The 12,560-nt window shown below is 55.8% G+C and overlaps 1 protein-coding gene across 1 annotated transcript in view; it reads right to left on the minus strand.

Annotated features, from left to right (window-relative positions):
- PACSIN1 (protein kinase C and casein kinase substrate in neurons 1) overlaps positions 1 to 11,448 on the minus strand; it is a 58,491-nt gene extending 47,043 nt beyond the window's left edge. The window contains exon 1 of the mRNA XM_012746762.3: positions 11,269 to 11,448. The gene's annotated coding sequence lies outside the window, so the exon portion shown is untranslated. The remainder of the gene's footprint in view (positions 1 to 11,268) is intronic.
- Between the last annotated feature and the right edge of the window lie 1,112 nt (positions 11,449 to 12,560).

The raw sequence follows: 12,560 nt of genomic DNA on the forward strand, positions 1-12,560 counted from the left end.
AGGCAAAGGGACAGAGCAGGGACACGCAGGCAAAGGGACAGAGCAGGGACACCCAGGCAAAGGGACAGAGCAGGGACACCCAGGCAAAGGGACAGAGCAGGGACACCCAGGCGAAGGAAGTGGCTGGGTTTGCAAGCTTGGAGGACTTGAGCCCAGCTGGGCTGGGGACCCCTAGAGGAACAGTGGGGATAAACTGGGGACCGACTCTAGTGTCCTATGGCCACAGCGCAGCCAGGCTGTGTGGCCCTGAGCAAGCTGCTTCCCTCCTCTGTCCTTTAGCACCCCTGTGAGAGGAGGGGTCTGGGCAAGGCTGGTCCTACAACCTAAGGCCCTATTCCCAGAGCTTCTAAGGCTATTGGATGGGTCCTCAGGTTGGTTTCTAGAAGTCAAAAAGTCTAACACCCAGACTGGAGTCTCTAAAGTCATTCCCCATAAATCGATACACAGGAAAAAGATAACCCACAAAATGGGAAAAAAAATATTTGCAAATCATATATCTGATAAGAGTCTAGAACCCAAAATAAAGAGTTCTGAAAGTTCAACAATAAAAAGACAAGTTATGAAATTAAAAATTGGCAAAGGATATAAAAAGGTAGTTCTCCAAAGAAGAAATCCGGAAGGCCAATAAGCATGAAAACATGCTCAACATCAGCAGTCTCAGGAAGACGCAAACCCAACCCACCAGATGCCACTTCACACCCACCGGATGGCTACGACCAAAAAGACAAGCAACAACAAGTGCTGGTGACGAGGAGGAGAAATAACTTTCACACTTTACTCGTGAAAATGTAAAACACTACAGTCTGGAAAACAGCCTGGCAGTTCTTCAAATGGTCAAGCACAGAGTTACCATATGACCCGGCAATTCCGCTCCTAGGTACACCCAGGAGAATCGAAGACATATGTCCACACAGAAACTTGTCCATGAATGCTCACAGAAGCATCACCCACAATGGCTAAAACACAGAAATAACTCAAATGACCACCAAAAGATGAATGGATAAACAAAATGTGGTCTATCCATACAGTGGAATATTATTCAGCCATTAAAAGGAATGGAGTAGTTACATGCTACAACATAGATGAACCTGTAAAACATTACACCAAGTGAAAGAAGCCAGCACAAAAGATTTATATGATTCCATTCATATGAAATTCCCAGAATAGGCAAATCTACAGAGACAGAAAGTTGCCTGGTGGTTGCTGGGAGCTGAGGGAAGGGAAGTAACTGCTAATGGGCACAGGGTTTCTTTTTGGAGTGATGGAAATATTCTGGAATTAGATAGTGGTGATGGTTGCATGACATTGTAAATATACTAAAAGCAACTGAATTGTACACTTAAAAAGGGTGAATAATATGGTATAGGAATTATATCTTAATAAAAATGTATTTATGATGGAGAGATGGCTGAGTCCAGCCCTGAGGAACCAAGAACATCTTTTTGCCAAACAGCAAGGGTGTTTTCAAAGACCAGCAGGGTTGTATGACAAGGAGAAAAGTGTCGCGGAAGTGGGACCTTCACTTGCAGTGAAGGTGGGACAGCCACAGCTCTCGGGGCTCGCCCCTCTCCCCGCCCCGCACCCCCAGCAACCGCGGGTGCACGTCTCCCTCCTGGCCGCGCACCCGGGGAGGCGGGCTCCTCTGCGCGTGTTCTGTGCGTTATTTCATGTCTACGTTCACACATATAATCCCCAAGCTCTGCTAGGGGCAAAGTCCCCTCATGCAGCCCCTGGAGGGAGCCCCCAGGGCTGAGGTCTGGAACGGAGCTCCAGCCTCCTCTGAGGCAGCCCAGCTGAGTGATGGCGGGAAGGCCACGGGGCTGGGCGGTGCGGGGTCCCGGGGAGAGCGGGGGTCCAAGGACCTGGAGCTGACACCAGCCTGGGGCACCTAACCCTGTGCTCCTGCCCCACAGGCCCCCCCAAGGCAGCACGGGGGGCCTCTCACTCATATCACCCAGGTGACAGTTTCATGATTTGGTTGCCACCTGTTAGGCTTGTCCTGGCCCTGTTTGGCAGAAAGGAAGCCCGCTGTGATTTGTCACTCGCCCCCAGCCCTGTCCAGGAGCACCCTGGCCGAGCCAAGCCAGCTTTGTGGCTTACCAGGCCAGCTGGCGTGAGGGGGGAGGGGCCGCCAATGCCCGGGCCCCGCTGACCCAGCCGTCAGGGCCAGTGACACAGCCTGGCAAGGGGGCAGAGGCGGGGATCCTGGGCTCTGTCGGGCGGGGAAGGCCTCCCAGCAGAGGTGCCCCATCTGGGGCAGGGCCAAATGGAACAGGGAAGATGGCAGCCGGTCACCCAACACCCGGGGAGCAGACAGCGGTGGCAGCCTGGTGACCGATGGAGCTGCTGATAGAGGTGACACCAGATATCCTGCTGTGGGTGGGGCTGGGGAAGGGGAGGCAGGAAGGGAGAGAGCCACACTCAGACTTGTGCACTCACTGCAGGACCTTGCTGGAGCCTTCGCCCCTCCGCAGCCTCAGCTTACCCTTCTGGAAACGTGCTGCTGCGAAGGTGAAGGGCACCCACCGACAGGGACCCTGGCGCAGTGCCCAGCGTGCAGTGTGTGCTCAGCAATACCCGCCGTTGCGATTACGGTGGTGGCCAAATGCCACACAGACCCACTGCCTGGAAGCTCCAGGGGACAAGGACAAAGCGTGTTTCATTCACCACTGAACGGCCAGCGCCCGGTTCAGTTACACAGCACGCCACGCTCAGTAATACCCATCCAACATTCAACAGACTGAACACACGAGTAAAACTGCAAGTGAGCAGCCACTAAGCCCATCCACCAGCTAATAGGATGATCTCAAGTAAGAATCTGAGCTCAAATCTGCCCCCTTCCCCGGTGTGCGACCTAAGTCACTTCACCCCTGAGAACCTCAGCTTCCCCACCTATGAAGTGGGAGCGAGGATAATTAACAACTGCCATCCCCACACGCTTGTGGCGAGGCCCAGTGCAGAAAACGGCTGTGGGAGCAGAGGGGGTGCTTCCGGTGCTGCGCTATCAGGCGGGGTGCCCGGCTCCAGCCGCGGTGGGTGCCGCTGCTACCCGCTCGCAGCTGCCCCTCCTCCTGAGCGCATTGCCCTTGGCTTACAGGTGCTGCCTCACCTGCCTGACACTTGGGCGGCTAGGCCCTGCCTGGGGAGCAGCCTGCAGCCAGCGCCCACCTGATAAGGGGGTCCACAGGCCTGGCCCCTTGCCTCAACAGAGCACGCCCTGTGGGACTGGCTGCCCCTGTCCTGGAGATCCCCATGGGACCAGGCTTCAGCTGAAAGCACACCTTACCCACCCTAACGTGAGCGCGCCTGCAGTAAATCATTTTCCTGGGATCCTCTAAGGAACCTGACCTAAGACAGGAGATATTTTGTAAACTGTGAAGCACCGTGCATGAGTGTGGGCTTGTTTTATTTTCCAGGAAACATTGAAAGGAGAAGAGCTGGTGATGGGAGAGTAGGAGGAGGTCTGCTCTGTGGGCAGAGTCATGCTGCCCTGCCCCCACCCCACCCTGCCTCCAAGGGACCCACCGGCAGGTCAGGGAGACAGACGGGAACCCGTAAGAGCATAACATCAGGCATAAGCACTATGAAGGACCGTGATGTAGGGGCAGGGGATGGAGGATGATAGGGGCTGCTCTGATGGGGTGGTCTGGGAAGGCCTCTCGGAGGGGTGGCATGTACAGAGATGTGAACATCGTGTGCCATGCAGACCTCTGGGGAAGAGAATTCCAGGCACAGGGAATAGCAGTGCAAAGGCCCTGGGGCAGGGTGTTTCATAGGTCTAAGAAATGGCCAGGAGAGCAGCGAGGCTGGAGTGGGTGAGATGAGGTCCCAGGTATTGGGCAGCAAGATCACCCAGAGCCTTGTAGGCAGTTATAGGACTGTTTCTAGCACTTTGGCTTTTATTCTGGATGAGAGGGGAGCCATTGAAGTGTTCTGAGTAGGGAAAGAATGTGATCTGATTTAGATTTTAAAAGGATCTCTTAGGCTGGGTGCGGTGGCTCACGCCTGTAATCCTCGCACTCTAGGAGGCTGAGGCAGGAGGATCTCTCAAGGTCAGGCGTTCAAAACCAGCCTGAGCAAGAGCGAGACCCCGTCTCTACTAAAAATACAAAGAAATTAATTGGCCAACTAAAAATATATAGAAAAAATTAGCTGGACTTGGTGGCGCATGTCTGTAGTCCCAGCTACTTGGGAGGCTGAGGCAGGAGGATCTCTCAAGGTCAGGCGTTCAAAACCAGCCTGAGCAAGAGCGAGACCCCGTCTCTACTAAAAATACAACGAAATTAATTGTCCAACTAAAAATATACAGAAAAAATTAGCTGGGCTTGGTGGCACATGCCTGTAGTTCCAGCTACTTGGGAGGCTGAGGCAGGAGGATCGCTTGAGCCCAGGAGTTTGAGGTTGCTGTGAGTTAGGCTGATGTCACAGCACTCACTCTAGCCTGGGCAACACAGTGAAAAAAAAGGATCTCTTTGACTGCTGGGGCAGGAGGGGGCAGGGAGCCCAGGCAGAGGCTGCCCCAATAAACCAGGAGAGCTGCCGTGGCTGAGGAGGGCGGGCGGCAGCGGAGGTGGCGGGAAGTAGAGGGATTCTGGGTGTCTTAACGGTGGAGCTGGAAGGTTTCAGTGATGACTCGATGAGGAGGTGTCGGAAGACAGATGCACCCAACTGCCAATTTACAGAGAGGACAGAGAAACACGCCAAACCACACCACGGGGATGCAGTCAACAAAAACCAGACTGTGGGAACTTCCACAGGACAAATCACCTGCTTGCTTCAACAGAGAAACTGCAAAAGAATAAGAAAAAGATGGAGAAGAAAACTAGAGATTGAAAGAGACTAAGACGTAACAACTAACCACAGCGTGTGGACCTTATTTTGATCTTGATTTAAATAAACTGTTAAAAAAAAAAAAAAGACATTGTAATGTCTGAAACAGTAGGGAACATGAATACTGAGTTGATACTGATTATATAAAATAATTATTACTTCTTAGGTATAATAATGGAATTGTGATTATGTTAGTAAAAGTCCAAATCATTTAGAGCTATATCTTGATATATTTATGGTGAAATGATACCTGAGACTCGGTTTGAACTGTGCCATTACTGGGGGCTCAGGGCGGGAGAGGCAGTCACGAGACGAGACTGGCCGTGAGTTGGCGGCTGAGGGAGCTGAGTGAGGGGCACCCAATGGTCCGTATAATATTTTCTCTACTTCTGTAAATGCTTATATTTTTCCATAATGAAAAGTTTGCAAATAAAAGAAGAGGAAGTAGAATCCAGGGGCAGGTACTGAGTGGCCTAAGGCCCCTCGGTGAGTCAGTCAGGGCCGGGAGCTCGCCCGGCCCCCAGCCCCCGCACTCCTGCCCTGCCTCAGTTGCCTCTCCCGCACTCCGGTGACCGGTCAAGGCTGGACCCAGGTAGGTCAGGGATGGGACCTGTGGCCCTGAAGGCCCAGGTGGACAGAGTAGCGCTCAGGGATACAGAGTCTCTGCCAGGCCCTGCGAGAAGGTGTGGGGGGAGCCCTGGGCCACCTGCTCCTGAAGGTCCAAAGAGGCGGGTCATTTAAAATGCCCAGCATCAGCAACCCAGGCCGGCCCCTTGTGCTCCCATGCTGGTGTCCTCCCCAGCCCGAGCCCACAGCTCACATCCCAGCCTTCACGGCTTGTCCCTGCTGCCACTCTGCCTGGAATGCCACCACGTTCGCCTCTGAATCTGACCATCCCTTCCTCCTGCAGACCCCCGCCCCCAGTCTTGCTTGCGAGCACACCTGCCTGAACACACCTGCCTCCAGCCCCGCTCCTTGACAGCAGAGACTGTGAGATCAGAGACCGCACGGCTGCAAATGCGGCTCAGCCATTCCTCACCATGTGACCTCAGGCAAGTCCCTAACCTCAGTGGCCCCATGTGTACAATGGGACAGCCTCATGAGGCTACTAAGAGGACTAAATGAGTTAATAAATATGGATAAGCACATCAGTGCAGGCGCGTCAGCGGATCCCAGGCCCTCTCCTTCGCGCCCCCAGGACCCGCCCTCCCAGACACCCGGCTCTGCCATGCTCCTCCACAGCCGTGCTGAGACCAGGCGGCACCCCAGCCGCTCTCCCATCCCGCCAGCTCCCATCCACCCCAGCCTGGGAACAAAGGAGAAACAGCCTCACGAGGGCCCCGTTAGAAACCAGCCACTAAGAGAAACTCTTCAAACCCAAGTGGCTGCATGTCACTCAAATGCCATCAGATTAAAGGGAATGTATTTTACATGCTCATGTTTTAGCTTTCTAAGAAAAAAATCCTGGGTATTATCAAGCACAGTTTTAATTTTTTTATGAGTAATGATGTTTGCTGTAGAAAGTGCAAGTGGCACAGGACGGCTGAAATGAAAAGGAAACATGTCCCCTTTCCTGGCCCGCAGCCGCCCAGCGATGGCCCGCCCCCGCCCCTGCAGAGTTAAGCCCAAATCACAGGCGGGTGTGCAGCCTCCGACACATTTTTACGCAAATGTGAACACACAGGTACCTACATGCATATGTGTATTTTAACAGCTGGATCATACTAAACACGCTGTTCTACAGTCTCTTGCTTTTACCTATCAATAGTTGTGACCAAGATTCACACTGGTATCAAGTTCTGCCCCAGTCCTTTCTCTCAGCAGCCCCAAGCACCTAAAACTGCCCAGCGCACAGCAGACACCAGAGAGCCACTGACTAAAGAAGAATGGAGACCTGCCTGAATTACAGCGTATCGAGAGGACCTATGTCCCCAGGCCTCCCGGTGGACATCTCGTTCTGCCACACTGACCATCTGTGCCCAGCCACCCTGCACCTTGCTCACAGTACACCTGTAGGATGAGTCCCAAAAAGTGGAACTGCCAAGTCAAAACCTGGACCACTCTTGTCCAAAAGATAGTGCCAACTACCGTGTTTCCCCAAAAATAAGACAGGGCCTTATATTTATTTTTCCTCAAGAAGACATCCTAAGGCTTATTTTCAGGGGATGTGTTATTTTCCCCTCAAAGCCTCGGCTTGCAGCACGCACAGGATGGCCGGGACCTGACCTTGTTGGTGGGGCTGCCCGCACCTTTCCGGTCGCCTCTGGGATAGGAGCTGTCAGATGGGGCAGATGGGCTGCTCGTCTTCTTTACGGCTCTGGACGAAATGCAAGGCTTGTGCAGACACGCTGCGTAGCCACGCCCATCACTAGGGCTTATTTTCGGGGTCGGGCTCATATTGCGCAAAAGCTTAGAAATCCTGCTAGGGCTTATTTTATGGGTAGGTCTTATTTATGGGGAAACACGGTACTCTCCCCGACTGACGTGACAGTCCTAGTTCTCCATACCCTCAGCGAGATAAGAGCTTCATTATGATGAGGATTTTTATTTCTTGAACGGATTAACCTTATTTAGTGACTCCACCCTTGATCATCAAATCTCCCTTTGTCTCACCTGAGTAAGTGAGAGAACTGTCACTTCATTATTTCTCAGCAGCACTAGGAGCCAGACCCACAGTAAGGAGCTGCTCTGCAGCCAGCACACAGACGCAGTTTACGGCGCCAACTGCGAAACAGCTCACGTATTTCTAGAAATGCACACGTCAACCTTTTAAAACTGTCAACTTCAACAAGCACCTATGGGCCCCTACCTCAATACCAAAGAAGAGAAAACTAGGACCCCCACATTGCCCCTCTCTCTCCACCCCTCCCTACCCTGGCCTATAGTGGCGACATTGAGTTAATAAAAATTCAAGATGCCTAGTTAAATTTGAGTTTCAGATAAATGACAAATAAAATTTTTTAGTACAAGTATGTACTTTAATACAAGTATATACATTATTTGGTACAAATAATGCAATATTTGGGGCATTCTTATACTCAAAACCAACAAAAACAAATTTGTTGTTTATCTGAAATTTAAATTAAACTGGGCGGGATAAATTTAAATTTAAATTTATCTGGTAAACCCACCCCAGGCCCTACCCAGCATTTTAATATCAAGTGATTTTTGAATCATAGCCAAGGCCTCTTCTGCCCTCCCAGTCTTCAGGTGTCCTGGGCCCCTGACACCCAAGCTTGAGGTCACCAGAGGCACCAGCCCCACCCCGCAGACACACCCCTCCCAGAAAGGCCCCACCAACCCCGCTGGAGGTAGAGCTCCTGCCTCCCCGGAGCCAGGGGGCCAGGTCCCTGTTGGTCTTGCGTCCTTGGCCCGTCTCCAGGTTCCTTCCAACCCATTTCCTGGCAGTGAACACTCTCTGTTGCCCCAGCTGCTGGGTTGTGTCCGCAGGTGATCTCAGCTGGCAGCCCCTTCAGGGACTGCAGCTACCGCAGAGCCACCTGCCCCAGGGCACGCCCACAGTCAGTGCTGCTGGGTGCTGCTGTCTGAAGTCCTGACCATCTCAGCAAATGGGCTCTGAAGGGCCACGCTAGCCCCAGAGCGCCCCTGGGGTCCTCTGAGGTTGCCTGCTGGGACTGCACCAGAGCGCCTCTTCTCCCTCCATCCCCCCTGCTTCCTCCCTCCATCCCCCCTGCTTCCTCCCTCCTTCCCCCCTGCTTCCTCCCTCCTTCCCCCCTGCTTCCTCCCTCCTTTCCCCCTGCTTCCTCCCTCCTTCCCCCCTGCTTCCTCCCTCCTTCCAGAAGCAGCACAGCGGGACCACTGCCCCGCCTGCCTGCCCAGCCCTCCCCTCCAGTCCAGGGTGCCCCTGGCTGGAAACCAGCCACTAAGTGCCCACAGCAGGTGGGTCTGACAGTGTGGCTAATGGGTTTCCTTCATTTGGCTTTCCAGTATGTTCTAAATTGTCCATGGCAAACACACATTACTTTTGTAATAAGAAAAAATAATAAAAGCTTTTTTTCTCTTTAAGAAAAATGTAAAACCAAACCAAAGCAGCCCTCTCCCAATCCCTCTACCTGCGTCCCCAGAGAGGACCCCCAAATCAAGGAATGCCCCCAACCCACACGTCCTGCCTGTCCTCTCTGTCCCGCCAGGCCCATGGCCAGTTTTACTTCTCCAGCGAAGGCTTTCTACCAGGAGCTCGATCGTGCTGGGGGCACATGCACATTTCTGAGTGGGTTCCTCATCCCTAATGCAGAGGGAGAGTGCTAAGTGTGCTCCGAGACCGGGGAGTGGAGAGGAAGGTACGTGACAGGACCAAAGTCACTCACTCCACAAGCACGAGCTGGGGCTACTGTGCCAGGCCCTAGGGGCACAAGAAACAAGACACAGACTGACCCCACAGGCTCCACGGCCCTGTGGGGTCAGGAGCTTCCAGGAGGGGTGAGCAGGCTGGGGAGGGGGTTCGTGCATGGGGCCCCCAGCCCAAGCTGGGGAGGCTTCTGGGAGGAAGAGAAGGCTCAGTGGGCACCTGGTGGGCTCCCGAGGGTGCGAGGGAGTGGGCAGGAAGGAAGAGGGCGAGGAGGCGGAGGACAGCCTGTGCAGAGGCCTGCAGGTGAGAGAAGTGCAACTTGCGTAGGAACTGAAAGCCGGCAGGGCAGCTGGGGCGGAGGGAGGGCAAGAAGGGGGAGTCAGCCCAGGCTTGGGAGGGTGGCAGAGCCCTCAGGGAGACTGCATGGCCACCACAGAAGCGACGGGGCTAGAAAAGAGCTCTGCAAATGTTGACGTCCTTCACAGACACAGCTTTGTGGCTGGGCCAGAACGTCGGTGGCAGCCTCTTTCTCCGACCTGGGTTTGCTCCTGCATGCAATGGGGTCATGAGACCTGCCCAAACTGGCTATGCGGCTCCCAGAGGCTGGGGACAGTGGCTTGGGCCTGCTCAGCCTCCTGATGCTGACCTCGATTTTCCTCCTAAGGGCTGGGACAGAGGCAGAGACCTCAGGTCTGAGCTTAGTACCCCAGGAATAAAGGACCAATCCAGTGGCCTGCGGAGAGCCAGACCCGTCCACCAGGCCCTCCACCAATCCGCACTGGGCTTGGGGACTCAAACCAGGGCCCAATACCCTCCCTGCCCATCACAGGACAACTGTCTCTCAGCTCCAGGCTTAGGAAAGGCCTAAACAGAACTGTGCGGTTTGGGTGGCTCTCTGGTCCTGCAGGTAGAAAGCAAGCCCAAGAGGGGCTCAACTCCCCCGTTTAGGTTGCCGGGCATTTCTCAGAGTTCGAATCCATGCAATCACTCATTCACTCCACAGATATTTACTCAGTGCCAAACCCTGATCAGGAGCAGGGCAATGACAGAGATGAATCAGGCAGGTTCCCAGCCTGAAAGTACTTCTGGTTTAGAGGGCGGCAGACAAGACACAAATAACCAAGCCACGAGGCAGACTGGGTCCAAGAATGTGGGGCTGGAGGCAAGGATCTCACCTGGCCTATCAGGGCAGCTGCCTGGAGGGGGTGGCTTGACAGTGGTGATTTGGACATGTGATGGGACATCTAGGCTCGGGGACAGAAGCTCCCAGTCACTGACAGACAGTCCTGTTTGTAGGGGCTGGGCAATGCGGGTTATTTATGGTAGTGCCTAGAAAAAAGCAGCCATATGTGTCACTGCCCATGCGGTGCACAGCTGGGCTGTTGGGGGTAGGGGACACCCGGGCTTTGAAGCCGAGTCTGGCCAAGCTATGGAATTTGCCACTGTGTCCCTCACACCCTGATGACCCTTGAGCCTTTTCCCAGGCCCTGTATGGTGAAAATAAGGGGGAGAGAAAGCTGCGATAGGCAGCAAGCGGCCCAGGGCTTGAAGAGGGGGGCAGCGCCCGGCAGCCCATTGCTTCTGCTGTATCTGGGGGCCTTTCAGCACCACCTCCTTCCCGCCTCCTCCCCTCCCATCCCGGCTGTGGGGCAGGGGCAGAGGGACAGAAGGAAATACCTTTAATCATAAACCAGACGGGCATCAGCTGCTGTGTTTCTCGCCAGCCCACTCTGATCCATAAATAGCCTACACACCAAGCTGGCGCGAGCCCACCCACCCCTTCTGGTGCCAGATCACCCCAAGCGGGAGACGTGGACCACCGCAGGCCGCAGGCCTGCCCCAGCTTCCCAGGGAACCGATTTCCGGCGATTTCCCCAGGGTAAAGGCCTCCACTGCCGGCTCCCTGCCCAGGGGACGCAGCGCAGGGCATTCTGGCACTGCCCGGGTGATGCCTGCGAACGCGCCATCACCCGCAAAGCATCCCCGGCGCGCGCACGCTCCTCTCGGGATAACCGCACGAGCCTCCCCGCACCGCCCCTCCCCCGCGCGGGCCAGGAGACGTCAGTCGGTGGGCGCCGACGCGCGCTCGCCAGGGACCCGCCAGCGCTCGGCGGAGGGCCAGCCCCTACCTGGAGGCAGCGGCGCGGAGCACCACGGCGGGCGCCACGGGGCGAAGCGCGGCGCCCGGGGCGGGCTGGAGCCCGGACGGCTTCCCGGGGGAGTGAGGGGCTGGCGCCGCCGCCGCCGCGTCGCTCGGGGCCCGCGCGGCTGCGGGAAGGAGGAAGGTCAGGCCGCGGGCGGGAGCAGGCGCGGGCGCGCGCAGATTAGCGAGGCATTTTTAGCGGGCCAATGGCGGGCGGGCGGCTGCGCAGGTGGAAGCGCCGCGCTGCCGGGAGGCGCCGAGCGCCCGGCGGGGCGGGGGCGGGGGCTCGGCTCGGCTCGGGCTCCTCAGCCGCCCCGCCCGGCCCGCCCGCAGTCCGCAGCCCGCAGCCCGCAGCCCGCGCGCCCTGGCTCCCTGCCTCCTGCGGGCGCCGTCAGCGCGGGGCGCTCCGCCCCCAGGCAGCGCTCCTGCCCCCGGGCCTCGCCGCCCGCCGAGACCTCGCGCCCTAGGGGCATGTTTGAGGTGCCTGCGAGCGCGCTCTGGAGGGACGACCCCGCCACCGTCACCCGCCGTGCCCCACCCCGCCCCCAGAAGCGCCGACTTGATCCCATCGTGGGGCAGAGCCTCTAGCCCTTATGCCCTAGTTCCAGCTGGACCTGCTGGCACCAAAGCAGACTCCAGGCTGTCTCCTTGGGGTTCTCTGGGGACTTGGGGGCCTAACAGGTGAGCCTCAACAGCCTTCACTCTTCCTGCCTTGAACCCTGCATGCTCCCAGAGCCTGGACACTGCAGGGGGAGTGTGGCGCCAGCGGTGATTCACTCAACACACACCTGCTGAAGGCCTGCTATGCGCCAGTCGCCGATGAGGGGCTGGGCTACAGCAGATGACAAAGCAGGCCAAATCTCTGCCCTCCCATAGTTCACATTGGTGAGGGAAGACAGATATTAAATATAAGTAGTCTAAGTGTGTATTTTAAAGTGCTATGCACAACGTAGAAAAATAAAGCCAGGACAGGGCGAGAGGTGGGTGGTGGGGCGGCTCAGTTTGAATGTAAACCCTCAGGTAGGCATGCAGACTCCAGTTTGCCACAGACCTCACCACCCCCTATTGTTGCACCTGGGATGATCACCTGTTTATTTCCTGAGATCCCCGTCTGTGCGGGGCAGCTTCAGCAGAGGCACCGAGACCATGACCCCAGTGACCCACGGGAATGTCTGAGTGCAGCACGTATTCATTCAGTAAGAATTCTCTGGGCACTGGCTGTATGTCAGGTGTCGGAACCTGGAGGAACTCAACACCCACCCACTACTGTCCAGATGG

The sequence above is a fragment of the Microcebus murinus genome, chromosome 5 (genome assembly GCF_040939455.1).
Source record: "Microcebus murinus isolate Inina chromosome 5, M.murinus_Inina_mat1.0, whole genome shotgun sequence".
In the NCBI taxonomy this organism is placed as follows: Eukaryota; Metazoa; Chordata; class Mammalia; order Primates; family Cheirogaleidae; genus Microcebus; species Microcebus murinus.